Source organism: Diadema antillarum, unplaced genomic scaffold (assembly GCF_040938485.1).
Source record: "Diadema antillarum isolate AM-2024a unplaced genomic scaffold, OU_Dant_1.0 seq00000398_RagTag, whole genome shotgun sequence".
Classification (NCBI taxonomy): domain Eukaryota; kingdom Metazoa; phylum Echinodermata; class Echinoidea; order Diadematoida; family Diadematidae; genus Diadema; species Diadema antillarum.
This window is the reverse complement of record NW_027271389.1, coordinates 188,725-198,239: the sequence shown is the minus strand read 5'-3', so window position 1 is coordinate 198,239 and position 9,515 is coordinate 188,725. Positions and strand designations below refer to the sequence as shown.

General features: G+C 40.2%; 1 pseudogene; it reads left to right on the top strand.

The window, feature by feature from the left end:
• The first annotated feature begins 4,449 nt into the window (after positions 1–4,449).
• LOC139732055 (uncharacterized protein KIAA1958-like) lies at positions 4,450–5,826 on the top strand (annotated as a pseudogene).
• The last annotated feature ends 3,689 nt before the right edge of the window (positions 5,827–9,515 follow it).

The following is a 9,515-nucleotide window of genomic DNA, read 5'->3' as shown; positions in this document are numbered from 1 at the left end:
GTGATCGTCCTTGAAGGGAACTTCTCTCACTTTCACATGCCATTCATAATCTTCGTCATTTATATCCGTTGGCAAATGTCAAAAAGAAAAAAATTAGTGGCTTGAAAGAGCCAGAAGAGAAAAGTGTTAATGTGGATACCAGACTACGCAATGATTTATGCAGGCCTACTGTTCTCAAGCTTAAAATATGTACGAATAAAGCCAGTCTTATCCGACTTGGAACATAACTATGAATTCATAAAATTTAAAATAATACCGGCACCGGCCTACATGTGTATTATATAAATTATGTGTATTCATAAAGTTTTTCATTTCCTTTCATGCATTTATGGTTTTGTACAAATCATTTATTCCGTCCTATTTACTATTCACTGGTGTTGTTGCTTTGAGAAATTGATATTCAAAATATACTGATTTATTGTTAAAGTTGCAATACAAGAGTTTTAGGATTTTACTCATGGTTGCCATTATTTATTTCAATACTGATCCTATTTTCAAGCGCCTAACGTTGTAAATGGTGCCAGGCATAGTTACCCTCCAAATGGGGTCATTCCACAGGCCCGACAACCACGAGTCATACCCAGTGGCGTATCTAGGGGGGGGGGGGGGGGGGGGGGCAAGGGGGGCACGTGCCCCGGGCGCCACTCCTTGGGGGCGCCAAAAACGGAAAAACGAAAAAAAAACGAAGAAGAAGAAGAAAAAAAAAAAGGAAAAAAAAAGGGGAAGAAAAGGAAGAAGAAGAAGAAGAAGAAGAAGAAGAAAAAAAAAGAAGAAGAAAAAACCCTCTCCCGGACCGGGGGGGGGGGGGGGGGGCAGAAAACCAAGTCAAACAAGATAAAAACAACACATGAAGATGATGCGGACAAAATGACAATGTATATTGTGTTCACACATGTCATTTTATATTTAGCAGGCAAAATGTCACACGGAGCAGCGGCTGCAATTTCTTTCGTTCTGAAGCGATCGCCGATAGGATCAAAGGAGGGCGGCAACGGTTTCGAACATGGGGGGGGGGGGCGCAAAAAAATCAAACAAGATAAGAACAAAACGTAACGATGACGCGGAAATATACAAATTATACTCTATATACTCGCTCGTACTAATTTAGAGTATTTTTTCAAGTCCTCTCTTTGTTGGTATAAATCGTTATCTAAGTAAAGGCCGTCACTATATCTGGATTAGAATTGTAAGATTTAGTAAGCAAAAAATGACAAGAATTCCATGTTTTTTAAGCTGAAACACAAAAATTTGCGGCTCGCTCGCTGCCCTCGCTCGCCAAAACTTATCACGATTTATTACATTTAAATCACTCTCAAAAAGACCCCTTTTAAGTGCTTGAAAAAGCATCCAAAAGCATAAAGTCCCTACGAGGATGGGGTTGGGTTGAACACTTTTTCAGAAATTAGGGGCGTAGATTTCCGCGCTTGCCCCGGGCGCCGTTTTCCCTAGATACGCCACTGGTCATACCGCCCATGAGCTCGACATTGAGAAAGGTCTATGAGTTGACAGGAAACAAGGTCTACGCGTCCGACTCCATAGGCAAACAGGTCCATGAGACCGACACTATAGGCAATAATGCAAACATTCTCTCAAACTCAAAGCAAAAATGGTCCACAAGACCGATACTACATGCATTTCAGTCTCGTGGGCCTTTTTTGCCTTGTGTCGAACTCTCGGGCCTTAATTGTTTACCCAGTGTCGAGCTGGCGGACCGTATAGCTCGTGTGTCCATTCCGATGTCGAGCTCATGGGCCTTGTTCACTTAGCATGCTTAGTGTTAAGCTCGTGGGCTATTTGACTCGTGGGTCTTATCTCGTGGGCTGGGTGACGTGTGGGTTGTACATGTATGACTCGTGGGCCGTGTGACTCGTGAGCGGCGAGCTCGTGACGTGAATCCGTTATATCTCTGTTTTAGAAATTTGAATGTTTGGCCGTCACAAATCAAGATCAATTCTAAATCTCCGGTTCTTATTATACATTACTGTAGAAGGATAGATGTTTTTAATAGATTTTTTTTTCAAACATATACTGCAAAGCACCGCAGCGAAGTAGTAATTGTAAGATTCGAGAATAAAGAATGATGGTAGTATATAATGGGAGTCATATCGAATTGTTGAAATAAAACTTATTCTATAAATATGAACATTTGTATGTAAAGCTTTTCTGCAAGTCTATGTCTTAAGTATGACGCCTGCATGCCGAAATTGCAACTGATCTAATGTCAATACAATTCACACAATAGATATCCTCACGCAGCAAAGGCACAATGACCGCAAAATAATAAATGGGCCCTAGTCTAACGAGAGTGGTCGTTCTAATCGTATATAGCAATACAAAGAATGTTTCGGTATTGGACCGCCATAAACGCTAATATTTTAAATCATTGTATGCAAATTCTCAGTATGATGTCGGATTTCAGGAAGTATGAAAGTACGACATCGACATTAATTCATCAAAATGGAAATAGTACCTACAAGGTTAGGTCATCTCAAAACTTAACTCTGAAATTACTATCCGCAAGTAAGCAATGCACCATATACATGTACTCACATGATTAACTATAAATGTGGGCATTTATGTTAGTTTTAGGCCATCTATTAGAATCACACCTTGCGAACATGTATTGTATGGGACAGCACTACAAATTGATAAATAACATGAATTAGTTTCATGTCAAATACTTTTACAAGTGTTAGTACATTCAGAAGATAACTTACTACACACGCACACACACACACACACACACGCACACACGCACACACAGATGTAGGTACTATTTCCATTTTGTGGTACCTTACCGGCAAAGTCATGAAGTTGCTGTTTAGTACAATGATATCTATTTCCCTTAACAGCTGGTATTGATTCACCTTGTCATGGGTGTCTGTTATCAATGTTATTTATTATCTGTTGTTGGTATGAAAACCACCGAAAATACATTATTCTACACTTTCCTGGGTAACAATTAGGGGCCCTACATCAGACTTTATTATATTTCTTGGACTATGACTCAAAATGCTTTGAAATAAGTTCTATGTTAAACACGAAATTTCGGAATTCTAACTATGATATACGTGAAAATTAGCCTTTAAACTGCCTTGCATAAATTACCATGTGAAAAAGTAATTACTGTTTGACATGACGTTGTAATTCCATGTCATTTGCTATTTTTTTATGATTAATTTGAGCACGATAAATTGACACGACATCTTATCCGTTCATGGATTTGAAATTTGTGTGCATGTGATGTGTTCGCATGCACTGGCTGTAATATTCAGTGTACTGTATGTAGCTCTCCTAAGGTCCTGTCGACCGAGTCACATTCAGTCATCAATTCGAACAGAAAGGGACTATAGGCAGAACCAAACGTTGCCCGAAGCCTGTTTTCAATACTTCAACTTAATTGGTAAGTCTTCAAATTGAAGAATTTATGGGATTTTAAGTTGACATTTACCCTGCGATACTAAATCTGTCATGATCCTGAATGCTACAATGCGAAGCCCGATTACGCTATGAGTATGGGACTGCTGGTCGCTATGCGTATGGGGCTGCTGGTCGCAGTTAATTGCATGATTACTAAGATATGAGAGCACTTTGGGGCGAGTAAGTCTCACAGTGTTAGTTATATGAAAGGTACTTTAACCTGAAACACAAACTAAGACAAGGAAATTCAAGGACACTTTTGAGGTACCAAAACTTTTTATTATCTTTAACTTTGATTGTATTATTTTCGTCATAGTTTGAGACACATGTATTTGTGTAGGCCTACTGGCCAAATACGGAACCCCACTATAAACACTTCAGGAGCAGCTACAGACCAATACATTACATGCTTGCCAGCATTGCAAAGGAATCTTTATTTACAAGGTGTGTGTGTGTGTTTAAAAAAAAAAAAAACTAACCAACCGAAAATCGAATGTTACAGAAACAAAGACTTTAGATATGACACTAAGTACAATACTATACAATATAATGCAATGCAATACAGTACAATGCAATAAAATACATTATAAAATGGGTTCAAGAATGTAGCCAATTGGAAGTGCTGAAATGAGTCACATGTGCGTGCATGATTTCTTATTATACAACGTCCAAGGAGATCCTTGTAATTTGATTGGAGGATTGTTGGTGACGTGATATTCACTAAGTACTCCATTCAGCGCGCCGTGCAATTTTGGTTCTATTTTTGCGTGCAACTTGGTTTGATTTTTTCGTTCTATTCCATGTTTCGGTACTGCATGTACTGTGTATTGAGAATGCATGTAGCTAGCGCAGTGTACGTGTGCGGTACATGCATGCGCCCGCGTATGTAGGCCTTGCCTACGTAGTGCTAGTGTGTACGTGTGTATGAGCGCTAGCGCTGCTAGCTTAAGATGTAACTGAGCTGCAACAATCGCAGACGACACAATCTCGTTTGTTTGTAATATTGTAAACATCAAGGGGCCGTCAGAAATGGCGGCGGTTCAACCTAGTTTCGTTTCGCTAAATGACGACGAACTTGCGGAATTGGCTGATGCTGCGGACTCGACGAACACAAGAAAACAAATAGTTTGCTGTGCATCGTCTGGAAGCGTTTGCTGAATGGGCTGGAACGTCTTTGGCTACAGTACAAGGCTACGGTAATGCAGAACTCGATAAGTTTCTGTCTCGTTTTTATGGTGGGTTACGGAGAAACAATGGAGATCTGTATACGAAGAAGTCTATGCACGCAATTCGATATGGACTTCATCGTCACTTTCAGACCACCAAAGACATAGATATTTGTAATAGTGACATGTTTAAAGAGAGTGACAAGACTTACAAAGCTATGATGGTTAAACTCAAGCAGAGTGGGAAAGGAGCCGTAAAGCACAAGAAAGCGGTGAGTGGAAAAGACATGACGAAGATCATTGATTCACTTGATACAACAACCCCGATTGGTCTTCAGAATAAAGTCTTTATTGACGTTATGACATATTTTGCTAACCGTGGGAGAGAAAATCTGCGTAGTATGTCAATTTCAGACTTCGATCTAGAGGTTGATGAACAGAACTTGCGCTACATTACCCGTCGTGATACTATGACTAAATCAAGACGTGAATGTGAGGACGAGGAATGTAGCGGCCATATGTACGAAATTCCTGGTTCAAGCCGATGTCCAGTCCGATCGTTTCTTGCTTTGAAAGAAGATTTGAACCCGGCTGAAAAGTGCATGTGGCAACGTCCAAAAGCCAAGGCGCCAACGGACGGTTCTCCGTGGTACATGAATGCACCGTTAGGGATAGACAGAAAGATCCGTCTGTCCGGAGGACTCTTTTATATTTTGCCATTAACGCTGTCCTCCGTAGACAGACGCAGTCTCCGCGGAACATTCCCCGACGGACAGATACAGACCGATCTTTCGGTCAACGTTAGGGATTAACACAATAGGAAATAAGATGAGAGAGATCTCTGAAAAGGCTGGGTGTTCGCAAATGTACACAAACCACAGTTTGAGGGCAACAACATGCACAGTGCTGGATGAAGCTGGCTTTCCGAATCGACACATCATGTCAGTCACTGGACATCGTTCGGAATCGTCTCTGAAGCACTATTCGCGTACAAGTGACGAAAAGAAGAAGCTAAATGAGTAAAGCGCTAGCTAACGAAATGAGTGAAAATGCTCCAAAGCCAGCTGAGCCTGAGGTACAATCAAATGAAAATGTGTTGGAGGGGTTGGATAGCCTTCTTACGGATTCCCAAGAACAGTTAATTTTGAGCGAATCAAATTTCAATATCCAAAGTGCCACGTCAACCTCCTCGGTGCAACACTTCCACTTCCATGGTCCAGTTACCTTTTACAACAAGTAGGAATATGCCTAGAGAGTTAAACCTAAAGTTCTATCGACTGCTGAGTGCTATTGTGCACGTATGTGTTTGTGTTTGACATTTCAACTCAAGATTAGCGTTAAGAATTGAGAAAAATGTGTTGGAACTTTGACTCTTTCTTCAACTGAATTACGACGAGCGTTGAGGCTTTACTGCAAGTGTAAATGAGTCTCAAGATTAAACTTTCAACACTTTGATTCAGACATTCGGTTGATTTTGAACTACTGACCTGTATCTATACATTGATTGCACAAGCCAGAAAGAGAACCACAGTGGATCCACATGTAAGTATGGCTATATTTTTCATACATATATAGACTTCTAGGCCTGTTACTTAGACCTACCCAACAATCCTCCAACCAAAAACAAAGATCTACTTGGACGTTGTATAAATCAAATAGTGTATGGTCTTTACTCGTGCAATGGAACGAGATTTCGCACTCGGTGAAATAATTATGAGGCGCACTATTCAACTCGGCTTCGCCTCGTTGAATAGAGCGCCTCTATCTTTCACCTCGTGCGAAATCTCGTACCATTGCACTCGTGACCATTCACTATTTGTATACTATTGCACGACCTTGCAAAAAAGCGTAAAGTCACTGACGTCACAATGTCTACACTAGCAGCGCACACTCAATCAGTTGTTACAAGTGCGTCGCGTGCTACTATACGCGCTGTCAATCTTGTAAACAACTTCTAGTTCGGGCTGCCAGCCGGCCTCTCTTGTGCATTTACAACATGTGGCGTACGTATACGTACAGTACTTAAATGTGCGGGATTTCCGAGTGCGACGTGCGTAAATGTTTGGGACGAACCTCTTCGGACATCTTGACTTTTGAGAGAATGCTACATGTAGCTGACTGGTATTGACCCACAAAGGTACATGAAAAATGCTGTTAGTTTTCGACCCATTTTATAAGTCAAATAATACACAGGTTTAAGCTCGTGACGTTAGTGGAGATGCAGCTCACTCTCGGGTATTTAGAATGTAGTGCAACATGCACTCGGCTTCGCCTCGTGCATGTTTCACAATTGTAAATACCCTCGAGTGCGCTACATCTCCACTAACGCACTCTCACCTGTGTATTATTTGTATAATGCAATATACAATTCAATACAATGAATAAATTTTTATCTATCTATATCTCAGCTGCTATACTCTACTGCGCTGTAAAAAGAAAACACCTGTCAGCTTAAATTATACAAAACGACATAACCATCGAGAGTTTATGATAATGTGTCAGGATCGACAATGATAGGCTTATTGTACATACTGAACATTCTATTCACCATGTACAGTTTATTAATGCAGACTAAAGTACTGTATACAAAAGGGTTATCTTCAATACAGTCACTCCCCGCAAGTTACCTATCAATCCTACATTAAATACAACAGTACTTGACTTTGATAACCAAACCACGAATCCTAACAATGATGAGCAGAAATATTGTAATTGAGCGGGCGTTACAGTAAACAGACATTTAATGCATCACTGCTGAATACGCACTGTGCACTGTACGTGCATCCATTGGCAAGTGATGAAATTCATCACGAGTAATGCAATCACAGATTATACGTACATTTGTATATGCTCATGAGAATTTCTCTTATATAGTAAATAAATTAAAAAAAAATTCTCTTACTAGAAGTTATTTATAAATTCTTTCAAACGATCACTATTACTTCAGGTGAAGAAAACACTCAAAAAGCTTAATGACCCAGGCAAATTTGTGTTTAAAGGATGACCTATATTTTCTACTTCAAGCTATGGGCAAACTGCAATTGAAAGTGATGGTTAGATGGTTCAGGTAAATGAGTGATATGTGAGTAGCAGCGAAAGTTGTATCAGAAAAATCACCCTGGAAACTGGTCGTTGGCATGGCGATATCTGATATTTTTACAGCTACAGCATAATCTCCTTACTTTTTGTGTGCTTTAATGTTTCTTCATACAATCATCTAAAAATCATTATGTAGCTTAGTGAGCGAAGTTCGGCTTGTGCATGATCTTTAGGCACCACCTTATAATTGTCTTTAAATGAAGCATTTAATTTCTTCTCTGGCTTTCCTGGAATTAGAACAGGGGCTGATCCAGAAATTCCACAAAAAAGGGCGCCTTTACAAGATTGAAGAGGGGCGCACGCACCCTCCCCCATTTTTGCCTTTTTATGTTTTTTGTTTAAACAGAAAAAAGGGGGCGCCCGGTGCGTTCCCTCCTGGATCCGCCACTGAAGAAGCAATTGCTTAATGTGTTGAGGTTGACCTAAATAGAGTTGATAGTCTTCGATACTGTTTGTAATCTCCTCGGATAGTGACATTTATCACAGCCACACACGCAAATAGCTTTCAGGTGTTGATAGTCAACTCCACACGCTACAATAAATTTGTGCCCAAAATCTATCTTTAGCTCGATAATTATCAACTGCATGCCGTTCTACGTCTTTACATAAAAATCAACAATGTCAGGTTTTCGGGGTAAACATAAGTTTGTATAATTGCTTAGGATACAAGTTTCAATTTAATTTCAAACAATAATAATTGAAGACTCATTCGCATGTCAATGGGAGATTGTTGTGAGGTCATGACATCACTACCCCATCTAATTCGCAGATATACATGGTTGCTATCAATATCACTAATTTGTCCAAACATAAATCATGAAACGTGAGTATTTCGTAACCGTTTTCTTTTGTTCCAGGTCTAATTTTGAAAAAAAAAAAAGAAAAACATCTGCCATGTTCTTTGTTTGGTTTTTCGAGCAGAAAATGTTGTGATGTTTGATTTTAATGAAAAGAGGCACTAAGAATTTTTAGGATTGTCAAGTGTTGACATTCTGTGACACGTCTTCGAGAATCAAGTAACCAGACTCATCAGTGTTGGCTTCCACTTCCTTTGGGATGTCTATTTTTTCTTGATTGTCCCTGGAAGGCGAGTGTCGTGAATTCTTACAACTGGTCATTGATTCTCTTTCTGCAGGTAATGTTTCATGATCTTTACCCTCGATAATCAAATATCCAAATTCGTCCAGCAGTACCCCTCCTGATTCCGTAGAATTAGAATTGTTGACATTTGAAGAAACATCGGATGTAAGTTCATCACATCTCATGTTACTGGTAACTGAAGACACTGGATTATGCATTTCACAATTGACGTGTGCGTCTCTTTGACTCCCACGCGACGATGGTGATATTTTCGCTGTCTTTGGAGATTCACTCGGAGTAGTGATAGGGTCATGTGTGTGTGCAGGAACAGGAGACTCTGACCTATTAAGGCCTTTTCCTTCTTTTCCCTCAGATCTTGACGGTGGTCTGTCATAAAGATTGGTGCGCTTGAGGTCGGATTGATCATCGTCTTCCAAGGAACAATCACCTACGTTCCAGAGTGAATTGCTCTCTATCTCAGCAAGACTGTCTTCCATGTTCTCTTCAGCATCTTGGGATGTTGGGCGGAAAACATCGTCTGAAGCTGTCGTACGATTAGACATGTTAGAGTAAACGCTAGACCGCGTTAGACATGTTTCGTCCTTGTCTATTTCCTTCAAACTGCTAAGTTTCTTATCCTCTTCGATTGTGGAATGTTTTGACACCAACGTGTTTTGGGATGCTTCTCTTGAGGACGAACTATTATCTGTGGTTGATTGATGGTCTTTCATACCCACCGTCATTTCGGCC